Consider the following 17,082-nt stretch of genomic DNA (forward strand, 5'->3'; position numbering starts at 1 on the left):
CTGGGCCCAGGCCCACGCCCCTCTACCTGCATCACCACCCGTCCCCCCAGCTGTGGCCTCTGGGCCTTGTTCAGGGTGGCAGGCCTGCTCCACCTCAATGACTGTGCACTCCTGTGTCCTCCACCGACCGAGTTTCTCTGAAATATCCATTCGACTCATTCCTTGCCTCCTCCAGGTCTCTGCTCAATGGCACCTTCACCAAAACCTGCCCAACCACTTGATACAAAATAGCAAGCCCCCTGGCTGCGCTGCTTCATCTTTCTCCACAGCACTTATCACCTCCCACCAGACAGTCATCTCCATGAAGACAGAGATGTGTCTGCTTTGTTCACAACTATATCCCCACACTTAGAACAGTGCCTGGCACATAACTGACACTCAATAAATATTTTTGAATAAATGATAAATAATAAACTTCTCAAATTGTGGTGTCCTCTCCTCTCTAAGGCTGTCCTTGATCACACACGTGCTCCAGGCAGAGAACATCGCCCCTCATCCATGCTCCCAGGGGTTTGGGTTGCCCATTGACATGCCACAAGCAAGCCTATCCCAGCTGACACACTCTCCTGAACCAAAACATTGCAGGTGTGTGGCTATATTTCCTAAATTAAAAAAAAAAAAAGTGACAGACATAGGGGATGTGTCAATGAGAACCATGGGACAGTAGATATTAAATCAGACTATCAGGAGAAAATCCAGGCTGCAGAGTCCCTGAAATCAACAGCTCTCCTTACCTGACATTGTAGCCATCACCTCTCCCTGTACCAGCATCCCCTTTAGTCAAGGAGACCCCTGCAAGGTGGAGACAGTGTCCCATCTGCCTTCTTATCCCCCATGCCTAGTTGATGCCAGCACAGGGAAGCGCTCAGTAATGCGTGAGTAAATGAAGGAATGAATGGAGTGAATATTTGGGGGAATGAAGAAATAAATAGCATAAGAAATGAACAGAATTCTATTTCTAAGGCTGCCTGTGGGATTGATTCCCACTGTCCCCAAAAGTAAACAGTATTGCGGGGGAAAGAACAATGAAAGAGAAGCAATAGAGAGAGGAGCTTGCCATCCCCTCCCTCTGGTTCTTATTCCACAAAGCACGGGCCCCCCCATCCTCTCCTCTCACAGGCCTGAGGGGCCGCTATTACTACCCCCTAGTCCAGATGAAGGGGCAGGGCCCGGAGATGGAGCCATCTGCCCAAGGCTACACCGTGAGAGGCGAAAGGAGACAGAGTTAGGACCCGGCCACCACACAGCGTTCCACCCAAGGGAGGAAAATCACTGGTGAGCAGAGGAAACTATGTCTCCTCCCAACTGGCCCATGGTTACAATGACCCATGGGGGGACAAGATCTTATATTCCCTGGATTCTCTTTTTGCACGGTCCCGAGAGGCCTCCCAAGCAGGGAGGAGGGACACGTCAGTCTGCAAGAGGACAGACCTTGCCCAAGTTTAAAGTTGCTTTGCTCCTCTCTTCCCACGGGGCATCGCAGGGACCTGGCCTGGTTCTCCTTCCACGTCTGGCACTGTTCCCTCTCTGCCTGTTACCACTGTTCCCTTGCCCACACCAGCTTCTGAGCCAGTCTTACATGGGCGCCTGCCCTGAATCACTGCATTTGTCTCAAACATTTTTTTGATATTAATGTCATTCGGCTCTAATGAGTCCAGCCCACTTGGTCCCAGCTGGAGCCTCGGATGTCTGCTGATTAATTGGTGCTGAGCTCTTGGAGGGAGGCGAGGGGAGGGGGCGGGGAGACAGAGCTAGGGCGAGGGGAAGGGAGAGAAACAAAGTTGTTTTCAGAGGAGAAATAGGTTTCTTCTGCTCACCAGTGATTTTTCTGCCCTGTGTCCTTAAGTCTTCAGCTGGTCGTGGGGGAGAAACTAGATGGCCACTACCTCCTCAGCCACTTACTGTTCCCAGTTCCAGTGGCCTGAAACACACGGACACTGTTCAGGGTGCACAGCGGTGGGCTGGAGGACGCACAGGTCAGGAATTACAAGGCCTGGTTTCTGTCTCCTCCCAGGGCTGCCAGGTATTGCCTGGGGCGAGTCATTGGCCTCCCTGGGCCTCTTTTTCCTTGTCTGTAAAATAGGGACAGAAATCCCATTAAAGCACAGTTTAAAGCTCTCAGGTTTGACACCTTGGCTTCCCATTCTCATGCCTTCATTTATGGGCTGTGTGGCCTTGGGCCATTTTACCTCATCTGCAGAATGCCAGAGTTAACAACATGTACTGAGCTGCAGTGAGGATTGAATGAGCTAATAATGATGTAGTCTCGGCCTGGCATCCAGCAGGATTGGGGCTCAGTGAATGGCAGCTACTATCACCATGTCCAGCAACAGAACTAATTAAGCAAAGTCTGTGACTACACTTAGTGGAATATTACACAGCTACCAAAAAGAGACACAGAAGATGGTGTGGCCCAGGAAATGCCCATGTTAAAATGCCTCTGCACGACACCTTTTTGAGGAAATCTTATCTCCATTTTACAGAAGGGATAGCCAAGCCTCAGAGAAGGGGCTCCATTTGTCCCAGGTCACAGCATAAGTAAATAGCCAAGCTGGGAATTGGACACAAAGAAGACCTGCCTCCAATTGCAGACCCTTTGTCACAGTTCCCACACATCAAATTTTTTAAACTGATTTATCGAGGTCATGAGCCTGCAGGCATTTCATTCTGGTTTCTGTACATGTGATCCTGATGTTTTTGTGCTGTAGATAACCATTTCTTAAGGCAGATAATAATCCCTGCCCTGTGCTTATCACCTGGCTGAGGTGCAGATCAAAGGAGCTAATGGCTGTGTGAGGGGCTTTGAAACAGGAAAGGGCTAGGCCAGCAGGGGGAACGGTCAGCAGCATTACAGGGCCTGGGTGGCTTGGCTTCACATTATACAGCCAGTCACTCAACAAGCATGCATCGAGCCTAAAGGGACATGTTCTAGCTTAGAAGAAACAGGAGTGAACAAAAGAGATGGTGCCGCTGCTTTTTTGGAGCTGATATCTCTGTGGAGGAAACAGACAATAGGCAAACAGACACAAGTGTAATGGAGGAAAATAAAGCAGTAAGGACCTGGCAGAATGAGGTCCTTTTGTCTCGGTGCCATGGAAAGCCTCTCAGTAAGGTGATATTGGAGGCTGAGATTTAAACAAAATGAGGAGGTAAATTATGATATCCAAAGAAAAAGCTTTCCAGACCAAGAAAACAGTGAATGAGAAGGCCTGAGGGCTGAAATATACCTTCGATGTTCAAGAAATAGCGAGGCCAGTGCGGCTGGGGTGAGTGGGGAGAGCAATTAGAAGTGGAGTAGGGGTGCCCTGGGGCAGAAGATGTAGAACTTTGCAAGCCACTGAAAGAACTTCTGAATTTACACTGTCCAACTCAAAGGATCTATTGATCATTCCCTTGTTTGTTGTATTATTTGCATTTCCTTTACCTTCCTACAGTTTCCCATTTCTGACTAGATGAAACCAGACTTACTGGCATGTCACTCAAGGTCTTTCAGTCCTGGCCCCACATAACTTTCCAGCCTCCAGTCTCCCCTCTCCCGCTTCCTCCCTTTCAGCACCTGCATCCATCACACCTCTGTGCCTCTTCTTGACTTTCAGTCAGCCTAACACTTAACATATTTGGTGCCAGGCCCTATGGCAGGTGCTGGGGAAAAGTGGGGAACAAAACTGTCTGTCCCTGCTCTTCTGGTGTCTAGCAGAGAAGACAACCGTTAAACCAGGAAAGTGTGGGGAAATGAGTGTAATTTCTGTGGGCTGTGGAGCCATAGCAATGGCTAACAGGGCGCCTACCGACTCTGGGGTGGGAGGCAGTCAGCGAGAACCACAAATGAGCCGGGGTCAGCCCAGGGCAGAGGTGGGGAAGGACACTGACACTGCCGCCACCAACCCCATCCTGTAGCCACCAGCAAGGGGAAGCCTGCAAGAGGGGAGAGGAAGAAGCTGGTCTCACACAACCCTGGGGGGCCTGCTCAGGACCTTAGACCAAGGCCCACGCAGGGCTTGGCTGCCAGGGAGGCAGCCCCAACTCCTGAGCTGGCACGTCCTCCATGCCCAGTTAACTCCCAGGCACCTGAGCCAGGCCAGGAGCAGAGCTCAGCAAACAGGCAGCGCCCGCCGGGCTCGGCGCTGGGTAAACAAGACTCTGCCCCACACCTGCGGCCTCCACTCAGCCTGCAGCTGCACAGGGGTAAATATTTGTCTACAGCTCTGTCTTGCCTAATGAGTGTTCGGGCAGCCGCCAGGCAGGCGTGTCCCCAAGGAAGCTGGCAGGAAGGGGGTAACCCCCGGGGACCCTAGGGCCTCATTTCCTGGGTCCCTGGGATAGAGGACCCAGACCTGGAAGACCATAACCAGGGGATCTCATTTCAGTAGGGTTTCAGGAGGTCTGATGCCAGGAAGCCAAGGACAGAGAGTGACCTTGAGAAGGCACCCCCCTCTACCCAGCCACAGGGTAACAACCAATGCCCTCACCCTTCTCCATTTCTCCTCCTCCCCCTCCTTCTAAATACAGCAAATACACACTAGGAATACACTGATTCTATATTAGGTAGTTGGAGAGGAGAACTGGAAAATCACACACCTCCCCTTTGTGCCTTTTGAGTGTTCTCACCTCGTGCATTATTATTAGGTATTCAGATGAGTAAACAAAACTGTAATGTAATACATGTTCATAATTTTAAAAACCAAATTGTAAAGAAGGGTTAATAAATTGAAAATAAAACTCCCCAACCCTCTAATCCTGTTTTCCCACTGAACTTCATCTTAACTTTGGAAAGCTTTCATTTTTGTTCAACACAAATAGCATCATGACCTACACGCTGTTCCCCCATCCCGCCATGGTACAGCCTGGACACCCCTCCACACCCACACTGAGGGCCACCTTGTTCTTAGCAGCTGAAATTGATTCCATAGTTTGAATGTATTATGACTCACATAGACAGTCCCCTTTTGATGGGCATTTGTGTTCAGTGTTTTGCTCTTACAAATAACACTGTACTGAATGATCTTTTACTTACATCTTTGCATATTTGTTGGGAATTTATCTGTAGAATAAATTTGAAGCAGGAAGCCAAGTGGCCTGTGCATTTTCACACTTACCAGATATTGCCAAATTACCCTCCACAAGGGCTGTATGCTCTCTCACCCTCCTACCACCAGCTCACGAAAGTGTCTATTTCCCCATCCTCAGATATCAGGCAATCTTTAGCTCTTTCACAAACTGGTGGGTGAAAAATAGTATCTCATTTCTATTTGTATTTCCTAATGATTGGTGAGACTGGACATCTCTCAGGTTTGTGTTTGTCATTTATATTTCTTTTTCTGAGAACTGCCTCTTTATATGTTTTTGTAGGGGTGTTCTTTGTTTCATTTCATCAACGTTTTAGCACCTACTCTGTGGTGGATATTGTGTTCAACAAACCATTGTGAAACTTAGGATAAAGTATGTTCACACCTGGGCAAGTGCTGGAAGCCATATAGAGTTCCTATGCAGAGCATTCATATGACAAAAGAGAGCCACTAAACCAGGAATTTTGTGTGACTTGAGCACCTAATTACAAATGGACTGGACCTCCATTTCCTTATAAGTAAAATAGAAAAGCACAGTAATTCCTACCCAAAGCACAAAACAGTTTGTATAAGTCAGAGTAATTTCAGGTGCAAATGACAGAAAATTGATCAAAACTGGCATCAACAAAAAAAGGATATTTACTGGCTCCTGTGACTGAAGGCTCAGGCTTCAGGCATGGCTGGATCCAGATGCTCAAACAACATCATCAAGCATCATCTGTCTCCATCTTTCAGCTCTGCTTTCCTCTGTGTTAGCTTCATTCTCAACCCAGATGTACTAAGATGGCCCTCAGCAGCTCAAGACTTCTATTATGTTTCTTCAATAGCCCATGAAGAGTGACCGTTTTCCAGCAGCTACAGCAAAAATCTAGGGATTAGTTTTAATTAGTCCAGACTGGGTCATATGTCCAACATCAAGCTAATTATTGAGGCCTGACTGATAGATTATGTAGATTAGCCAGGCCTGGAGGTGACAGATAAGGAGTCATCCTGCATGAAGTATGTGGCCTGAGGATGAGGATAGGAAAATTTGACTGCCATTACTAAAGGAAAGGGCAGGCTAAAATTACAGATGTGCGTACACTGGATTCTAGCCCTGCCTCATCGTCTGACTCCTGACAAGTCACTGCTTCTCCCTGGCCTTTGATTTCCTCACCTATAAGATTCAGACATAAACTCAATCACTGATTTTGTTATCTTTTATAGCAGCAGAACTTTTTACTTTTCAGTAAACAATGCATGGAACACAATATAGAAGAGATAAGAGCTATGTTTTATTGGAGACTTTGTTTAATTTGATACTAGTAAGATAGAACAGGATTTGCTGTAATAACAAATAACTCCCATATCTCATTGGCTTAATACACAAAGGTTTGTTTCTTGTTTATGTTATAATTCAGTACAGGTCAGGGAACTCTTCCTGGCAGATCTCAGTCAGTGACCTACTATTTCACCATCTTGTGATTCTGCATTGATAAAGCTCTGGCCTTTGTAGAAGAGAAAAAAAGAGCATACACCACTTCTGCCCACATCCCAGTGGCCCTCAGCATCCGGTCACATGCCTCAATTCAAATGAAAGGGACTCTGGAACTTTGCAGTCTTCCTCTGATAGGAAGACTCAAATTTGGTACCTCTGCCATAAACTCTGTAATATTTGCTTGTTATAAGGTCAATCACTTAGAACAATGGGGTTGTTTTAGTGAATCAAAAAGAAAAGGAAATTAGATATTAGGAATGACGAATGCAGTCACGTTTCAACCTCAAAACTGGCTTTTTAAAGCCCTATCCTTTTTAAATATGTAAATATCAAGAAAATCCCAGGTTGCAAGGAATAGGAGTTGTAAATGCTAGTGGTATTTAAAGTTTGCTTTTCAATTTCAGTATTTTCTTTAATTACACAAACAGATAGGAGAAGCTTTAGTGTCAAGCCTACACATAACGGAGTTAACAGACAGCATAAGAAATGGTGCTGGCTACCTCTGAAATGTTAATACTTAGCATACAACATATGTGAGGGTTCTTGTTGTATTTATTACAGTACTTATATAAACATATTTAAGATGTGAAGTTCAAATATAATGTTTGTGGAGACCTCTGCTTTAGCACTGGTCACTCTGCCAGGTGACCTCTGAGCTTTCTACAAAGCAGAATCCTGCTGGGTGTCCTCAGCAGGACAAGATGCTTTTACCTCATTAAGCCTTGGTTTTCTCATCTGTCATAGAGGTAGCTTAGCAAACTCAAGGGACTTGACCAAAGAAATAAAAATTTAAAAAAACAAGAGGACAGACCAGAGTACGTCACTGTATCATGTAGACACCTGTGACTCAGTTGGGTGCCTATAATTTAACAACCTGCAAAGAGCACTAGGTTGAAACATATGAAACTCCTGTTTTAAGAGATCAAAAAGAGACAAACATAAGCAATGTTGCATGTAATATATATTATAATATGATACATTACAAACTAATATATGAAAACTGGTAGGCCACGGTCCTTTTTTAGCCCATGGACATGTTTTATTTTAAAAACACTTAAAGATTGAGATGGTTCACATGAAAAACAGATTTCTGGTTTCTCTCTAGGAAAAAAATGCCTCTAGAAGAAAACATGGGAGAAAATCTTTCTGATTATGGGTTAGACAAAGATTTATTATATACAACACTAAAAGAATGACTCTTCAAAGAAAAAGTTGATAAATTTGATGTTACAAAAATTAAGTAATTTCTGCTCTTCAAAAGATGCTGTTAAGAGAATAATAAGACCACGTGCATGGGAGAACATGTTTGCAAATCATATATCTGACTTAGAACAATTTACTCCAGACCACATAAAGAACCCTCAAGTCTTTAAAACCACAGAATATATGATTCCATTTATATGAAATATCTAGAATTGGCAAATCTGGAAAATAGGCAGATACAGAAAGTAGATTAGTGGTTGCCTGGGATGGGGGGAGCTTGTGGGTAATAGCTAAAGGAGTTGTGGGTAATAGCTACAGGGTATGAGGTTTCTTTTTGAGGTGATGAAAATATTTTAAAGTTGACTGTAGCAATCGTTACACAGATCTTTGAATATACTAACAATCATTCAGTTGTATACTTTAGTGAATTTATGGTATGCTAATTATATTTCAATAAAGCTGTTACCAAAAAAAGGAATCCTCAAAACTCAATTATGAGAAAATTAAAAAAAAAACTTAATGGGCAAAATATTTGAATAAACACTTCATCAAAGAAGGTACACAGATGGTTAATAAACACATGAAAAGATGTGTAGCATAATCAGTCATTAGGAAACACAAATTAAAACTGTAATGAAATACTGCTGCACACCTATTTGATCAGCCTTTTAAAAAATACTGACAATACCAAGTGCTGACAAAGACAGTAAGTAACTCAAACTCTGAGGCATTACTGGGGGGAATGCAAAATCAGCCACTATGGTACATCTATTCAAAGGGCCACTACTCAGAAATAAAAGAAATGAATAATACATACAGATATAATTTAAATGTATTTCACTAAGTTAAAGAACCCAGACTCAAAGGCTACATGTTAGGGTTATATTTATATGACATTCTTGCAAAGACAAATAATAGGGACAGGAAAAGGATCAGTAATGTCCAGGCATTAAAGATCAAAGAAAGGCTTGCCTACAAAGGGCATAGAGAAATTTGAGGGGTGATAGAACTATTCTATATTTTGATTGTGGTGGTGGTTATACAACTATATATTTTTGTCAAAACTCACTGAATTACACACTAAAAAGGGTGAATTATGTAAATTATGTATGTATATTACTACTGTGTAAATTATGCTTTAATAAAAAAAGAAAAAGGAAGTTTTACCAACATTGAACACATATTCCTGCAAAGCCACAATCAACAACCTTTAGGCAGAGTATTACTGTCTAGCTTCCCCTAGTCCCTACCAAGTCAGGTGGACTCATTCACCTTCTGAACCCTGGAGAAGAGAATTTACTTCTGTTTATCCTGCAGAATAGGCATAAAATAGAAGAGTACATACAGCTGCCATAAAGTGGTGATTTCCTGGCTAGGAGACCCTCTATAGAAAGTGTTTCCAGAATATCCTACCTCATCTCTGCTTTTTAGCCACATGGAAAACTCGTACTCATCCTTCAATACACTATGCAAATGTCCCCTCCCCTCTGAAGTCTTATGCAGACCTCCCCTCTTTTGGGCAGAGCCAGTTACCCCCTCTTCTTTGTTCCTAGAGCCCCTGAGTGGTCCTATCTCACGTCATTCATCAGACTCTGTTTGGATTAGCCATGTCCTTATAGTCTTCCCTCACCATGCAGGAAGTTCCTTTGTGTCCATATTGGCCTAACACAGAATGGGTAATTATGTGTGTATGATTAATGAGTTGGCTAACAAGAAAAAATGTTGAAGCAAACCCACAAAGGATGAACAGAGTAAACCCACAGGAGGATTAGAAAATAATTTGAAACCAGACTGAGGAGAGCTTTGAATGCCAATTTACGGATTTCAGACTTTATCCTAAGGACTAAAAAGAGTTCTTCAACTTTCCTCACACATGGCAAGTCACTTTTTCCCCCTTTTGTCTATAAGATTCTCCCTCCTGATAGCCATGGGACACTCCCCTTCATTCAAGTCTCTGCTTAAATGGTCATCAGAGGTGCTTCTCTGGCCACCCCATATAAAATAGAAGAGCACCCCTGTGGGTAAAACTGTAGTATTTCCAGAATCTCACCTGGCTTTAGCACATCTGCAATAGGCATTCAGAGGTGGAAAGAAGTATGGCTTTAGTGCATTTGCATCATTCCTCAGGGATGGAGAGAAGTTCATCTCCATATCAATTGGTAATTACCTGGGCAAGGAGGGCCCCTTACCCTGAGAAAGGAACAGAAGTGCAAACACAAAACAGTTTGCAGATGACTTCAAGGAACTTAGGGACACTCTTAGGTGCCTTCCCCAAGCTTCCTGGCTTGTGTCTCTGGCTGAATCCTTTCAGCCCTCACCTCTGCACCTGAGAGGTGAGGAGAGGGCTGGTTTTGCTTCTGCTGGAGCAGGAAAGAGGAAAGTCCCCAGACTGCAGTTTGTAAGAAACACATAGATTTTAAACTTTATTTCTCCCTTTGACTGATTTTGGTTTTTAGAGGTATTTTTCCCCAGGATTTCCTCTCCCCGGATTTATACCCCCATCCACAGCACACCTGTCCCCTGACCTCACTATGTCTTCCTCCATTGCACCTAGCACTAGCACCACCTCACATATATCTATTTGCTCACTGTCTTTATCCCCTCACTACAATATGGATCAATGACAGCTGGGACATTGTTTTGTACACTGCTGTGTCCTCAGTGCCCATGACAGTATCTAAGTCAAAGCTGGGGCTCAATAAAATATTTGTTGAATAAAGGAATCCCAATTTTACAAATGAGGACATGAGTTCTCACAGTTAGTAAGTGGGAAAGCTGGGATGCAGTACCAGAAGTTTTATCAGTTTGACTTTAAAGGATGTTCTTTTAACCAGGATCCAGTGGAGGGGATGAGAGTAAGGCTTTGGAGTCAGAAAGGTCTCAGCTTAAATCAGTGGCCCCTTACCCTGAGAAAGGAACAGAAGTGCAAACACAAAACAGTTTGCAGATGACTTCAAGGAACTTAGGGACACTCTTAGGTGCCTTCCCCAAGCTTCCTGGCTTGTGTCTCTGGCTGAATCCTTTCAGCCCTCTAACCTCAGTCACTGCTGTAAAGTGGGGATAGATAATGAGACTGGCCTTGCAGGATGGATGGAAGATCTGACAAGATCAGTATGAACATCCAGTATTCAAATATCATCTGTTCCCATTCCCTCATTCCCCTGCAACTCTGTGGGCAAGGGAGGAAACAGGCTTGTGGGACCTGGGTCCCAGGACAGCTTGTACAACTCTCAGACTCTTATTTTCTATGAGCCTTGGTCACCCCACCAGGAAAATGGGATTACTGCTCATTTAACAGAATGGATCAAATGAAACAGTGAAAGCCCTCAGGAAATGCTAAAGCCCTGGAAACATGTCCCAAGACATCCCTTCCCAGTGCCTCAAATTGCTTTAGTGTTTCAATTTCAGCTGCAAAAAGCATTCTGCAGACCCAGGCCTAAGGAGTTAAATGATAATGTGGGTCAAATCCCATTACAACAAATCCTATTATAGTGCCACTTTCCCATGTAGAAGGCTTCTCCTGCCAAGGGATTACAGCCAGGCTGACTGGCATTTGTCTCCTGTTGGCCGAGCACAGAGCCTGGCACACTGTAGGGCCTCCATTACCAAACACTCCTTTGCCTGCAATCAAGAACTTATTTGGTTCAGGTGATCTCTGTTTTAATTAGATGCCAACATGTAAAAACTGAGAAGTCATAAACAAATTGAAGTTTTTGGCTTCTCATGGAAAATTAGAAGATTTACACCCTGAGGTTAAGTTCCCACATGCGAAGACAGTCCACTGGGAATGAACAGCAGCTGACCCTTGTCCCTTTCAATGGCACCTGTCATGTGTTCCGCGGCCCCCACAGCCCCCACAGTCCCTATCCTTACATTGCATCTATGCCCATCTTCAGCCTGGAATAAACAGGCATGTGAGTCCAGTCCCCTATTTTACATTCTTAAAGCACTACAGAAAGCCCCTTCACAGGCACCATCTTCCTTAGCCCAGAAGAAACTTTAGATATTATTATCAAATAACACAGATGGAAAAATTGAGGATCCAAGGGGCAAAGAAACCCATCTAAGACCACAAAGCTAGTTAAGAGACAGATCTGACACTTAATCCTAAATTCCTGTTAACTGAAGAGAGATTGAAACTTCTAACAAATGGCCTCCACTTGCCAGAAACAATGGTCCGTGCAACTGCACTCCGGCACAAAGACTCTGTGTCGACAGACCTGGTTTCACATCTGGACTCTGCCATGTGCAACTATGGGACTTCACCTTATCTATTTCGACATCTCAAAAATGGAGCCTAAAGTACCTTCTTCACAGGGTTATTTGCTAATCCCTTCATAAATCTTGGTTATTAAATCTAGAAACTCCACCCAGACGCAAGAACGAAATGAGAGTCAACATGGGGTTTTGCTTTGCTTTGGTTGTGAACAGAGTCTCTGAGAAGCTGCAGAAGGAAAGGCAGCTTTCCTAAAACCTTCTGAGCCAGCTGGTCATATGTGAACATGAGCCCTGAAGCAGTTAGGTATTCAGAGTATCCCATCTGATCACAATAGCATGATGGGTGAGGGGTCATTCTCTCCAACTTACATCTGTGGCAAAACCTGTTTCACCTTCCCCAAACTTTTCTTCTTCCTCGTGGTCACACAGCTAGGCTACATCTCCCTGGTGGCTCTGTGTGGCCCAGGGACTGAGTTCTGACGAGAGGAAAGTGAGCAGAACTGACGCATGTCACTTCCGGGACTGCCCGTAAAGCCCCTCCTGTGCTCTCGTTCACGTTCTTCCTCTGCTGTGGCCAGACACAGACGAGCATCCTGGAGGTCAAGCTTTGAAAATGGTGGCTGAGAGAGCCACGATGTGGCAGGAACCTGAGTCCCTGAATCATCAAAGAGAAATGCCCACCAAACAGAAATATCTGCTTTGAATAAAACATAAGCTTCTATTTTATTTGGGCCCTTATATACTTGAGCGATATTTGTTATAGTAAGCCAGTATTAACACACCACCAGTGTTTCTGTTATGAATGAAGGGAGCTCAGAGATCAGTAACTGCCCTTCTGTGTCGGTCACTAGGGCTGCCCTAACAAAGTACCACTGAGTGGTTTAAACAACCCAAATCAATTTCCTTACAATTCTGGAGGCTACAGTCTGAGATCAAGGTGTTGATGGGTTTGCTTCCTTCTAAGGCCTCCCTCCAGGGCTTACGGATGGCTGTCTTCTCCCTGTGTCTCATGTTGTCTTTCTCTGTGCAGGCGTGTGTGCGCACACACACAGAGGTCTCTAACCTTCTCTTCCTATAAGGATGGCAGTCATATTGGGATAGGGGCCCCAGTATGATCTCACTTTACCTGACTTACATTTTTAAAGGCCCTGTCTCCAAATACAGTCCCATTCTGAGGTGTTGGGGGTTAGGGCTTCAACATAAGAATTTTGGGAGGCCTCAGTTCAGCCTGTAACAATCTCCAAACAGAATTTTGGATATTGTCTAAGACACTTCATTAGAATTCTCCATGGCTCACTTACTGTGGAATTTTAGGAAAGAAGAGGCCTCAGATGCAGAAACTAGCCTTCCAGTCATGTGATGAGCTACTTACTCTCTAACCCTGTTAGACAAAATATATTGACTTCTGACTTCTGTCAGACTTTTGTGTAAGTGGCCACCAGGACTCAGTTCCTCTGAATTACACTAACTTTTGACTTACTAAAACATCCAATTGCTAGAAGCAGCAGGACTGGGTGTGAGGGTTGACAGAAGGGTCTGGGGACCAGTACTGGCTATGGGATTAAACAGATAAAAAAAGCCAATCCTGATTATCACCTCAACTACCAGCTGTGTGACTTTGGGCACATAAATGACCCATGGTTCTCAGAGTCTGCACAGGGAAATAATAATTTTATTGGTCAGAACTCTAGTTGCAAGTGACAAAATCCCAAGCTCACAAGCTTGAGGAAAGATGAATTTCTGGTCTGACACTGTGGGTTGAGCATGTGCATATTCCTCTGCTCCCTCCACAAATGCCCTAGAGTGACAAAGAGGGCTTTAAGGGGGATTCAGTCACAATGATTAAGAGAATAGAAAAGAAGATAACAAAATTATGGGCACTGAAAAGGAACTGGACAGATGACAACTGTCTTAGCAGACCCAAGGAAACAGAAAGCTAGGCCGGTTGTGGGGAAAGCCCCATAAGCTGGCCAGTTGGCACTGTAAATCTCCAGAAAGGCTCAAGAACTGAAGGTACCAAGCATCTCTGCTCTCCCACCTTGCCTACTATCCCTGAAGCTAGAGTGGTGGACATCCATGAGTCTTTCTCTAATCTCAGGTCTACTTCCAATTTTCTAACTGATGCTTCAGCCTCTAGTTGGGCATCAGTGGCCAGTCAAGCTGGCCACAGTAGAGGCCAGTCCACTGTGGCAGCCATTTATTTTCCCTTCTTTGCAGTATGCACTCTACATAGTCTCTCAAAGAGTGCATTAAAGCAGCCGGCATTTTCTGGGCTTCCTGTTATTCACCCTGCAGCCCACTAGGATCTGACATACAAGATACCCCTTCCCACACAGGTCCATGGTCAACTTGGAATTGCCACCACAGGACCCTTTCCCAGAATCCATTTCTTTGGTGTCCTGGCTGGCTCACCAATTACTGGTTCACAAACAGGCCCGTGTACACACAGGATAGGGAGAAACCAAAGAAAGAGGCAAGCCACTCCAGACTGGGAGGTGGCAGGTTTAATAAGCAAAAGAACTTAGAAGGCTTGTCTTGGGCACCACAAGATGAGTAGATCTCCTCGCTTGCCTGCCAGCAGCATAAAGCTTTATATAGAAGCCGTAACTGGGTCCAGGCACAGATACCGTACAGACAGGCTCGACAGCACACTGTTCTCTCAAGGCTATGTCCCTCCATGGGATGGTGGGAACAGTGTACAGTCCAAGCACAGGGAAGGGAGTAAGGAGGCCCCGACTGCCCAGGTCCAATTCTTAGGTCAACTGGTGGTCTGTCCTCTCAATTACTTCCCCCAACAGCTGGTTCATAGGACAAGGTAGGGAAGAATCCATGGAACAAGCTTTTGAGCTGACCAGAACCAGGACTCCAACAGCACCAAGAATCACTTGTCAACAGAGGAGATTTACAGCTCCCAGATCTGGAGGGGCCACAGGCAGGGTGGGCTTCCAGGAAGAACCAAGCTGCTAGCTAGACCCCATCTTTACTCATCTCTCCTCTATGACTCTCACCCTCATCCCAAGACTGACTGACTTAGCAGCCCAAGATGGATGCTCACTGGGTAGATCCAGGCTTCCTCGTGCTCATCCAACAGGAAAGAGAAACTGTGCCCCAGCATTTAGTAAAAGTCCTTAATTCACTCTGACTGGACCAGCTTTAGTACTGCCCATCTCTGGCAATTTCTGCAGTGGGGGAATGGAATGTGCTGAGTGGCCTAGCCTAGGCCAAGTGGTCCCCTCTGGAATCAGGGGGCTGGTGGAGTCAGTGTTTCCAGGGCCACATAGCTCTCTAAACAGAAATTAGGGCTTTGGGAAGGGGGAAAGGGAAATGTCATTAGAATGTTCTATTTTCCTTGGCTTCGATCTGTATGTCTAATTCTTTCAAGTCAGTGTCCCTAGGGGGTAAAGCCTGTGTGTCAGATGATAGCTGTGCCATGCTAAGGAAATGAACAGGGTTGTCAGCTCCACTTAAAAAAAAAGCCCTAGGAAAGGATGTGACTGGCCTGGCTTTCACCTGTTCTTCCTTCACCCATTCCCTGCAACATGGCTAGGACCAAGCACCCACCCCCGGCTTGGAGCTCATACTAGATTTGCAGCTCCTGCTTGGGTGGACGAAATAACAGGCATCCTCTCAGTGATATCCACAAGCAGGGTTGTTGTGAGAATGCATGAGTTTCTTTTTCTCTTCGGCATCCAGTGTCTTCAATACCTTTTTCTTTTCCAACCCATCACCCTCACCCTGACTTCCAGCTCCAGATCTGCCAAGCTAAAGAGCAGGTCCTGGGGGAAAAAAACCCTTGGGTAAGTCCTGTCTAAGCAGGCTCTGGTTCCCCATGCACGTCTCTCACATTTAAAATAAACCAATCCAAGCACAAACTTGAGTGAGCCACCACATCCCTGGGACTCAGATTCTTCACCTGTCAAATGGAGTTAGTCATAGTCCCTAACCTTGGAAAGTAATTGTCATATGAACTGAGTTGATGCATGTGACAGGGGTTCTGACCATACAATAGGCACTAAATAAATGCTAACTGCTTTGTTCAATTCCATTCCATATATTAAAAATCCCAGTCAAAAGGGCATGTCGCTAAAAATAAATTGTCCAAGATCATTTCAAAGCCTCCCCTCTGGTCAGGAAACAACCACAGTACCTTCTTCCCAGGAAGGACCTCTCCCTTGGTGTCACCCATCAGTGCCCACACCTGCAACTCTGCATGCCCAGGCTGAGCCCCTCCACCCTCGTTTCTTAGGGCTCGGATCTCTGCATTTGCCTCCTACCACCTTCCTCCCCACCCTCCAGTCATCTGTGCTGCCCACCCTGGCAAGCTGTCTCCCTAACACCTCACCTACTCACAGCTTCATTATTTTATTTCCCCACCTTTCTCACTCAGAAGAAGGTGGGAGCAGGAGTAATCACGCAAGGCGGGAGACACTGGGAGATGGCTGGACCTAGGCCCTGCCCCCAGCCCCACACCCTCCACCCACTGCTCCCACAAGCCCACATCGAGCCTTCTGGTGCTCGCCTCTGTCTCTCCACCCCTTTCCCATCACCCCCACCATGAGTAACTCTCCAGTCCCCACCTCTTTCCTCTCCCCTTACAGTTCCCAAGATTGCTCATAAAAAGACCAAGTTCCAGACCCCCAGGTGGGCAGCTCTGCCAAAGAGCCAACTCTCCTTTCTGGCAGAAAGCATCTGCTAGGAGACATACTCCCTGCTCTGAAGCGGGTTGAGGGGAGATGCAGGAGGAAGAGAATTCACGGAGCTCCTGACCCTCTCCAGGCTCACCAGCCCTGTGGCCTTGGAACCATCACCTCCTTATCTCCCATCCCCCAAATGTGGTTACATTTCCCTCCTGGGAACTACAAGTGCACCACAGTGACTGGGGATGTGGCTTCATGCCTTTTGGACCGTGTGACTTTGGACATGCCCCCTCACCCCGCTGGGGCTCTGTTCCCTTATCTGGAAGACGGGGATGCTCCGAGGCCCGCCTCACAGGCCAGCCTTGAGAAGCAGAGCAATCACAGGAAGATGGGAACATATTTCGTCAAGCTGTTGGTAGTAACAGAGGAAGGTTTCTTCTAAGGTGGGTTTTGAAAGAAAAATAATGGAAAAGAAGGGTAG

This window comes from Manis javanica, chromosome 1 (genome assembly GCF_040802235.1).
Source record: "Manis javanica isolate MJ-LG chromosome 1, MJ_LKY, whole genome shotgun sequence".
In the NCBI taxonomy this organism is placed as follows: domain Eukaryota; kingdom Metazoa; phylum Chordata; class Mammalia; order Pholidota; family Manidae; genus Manis; species Manis javanica.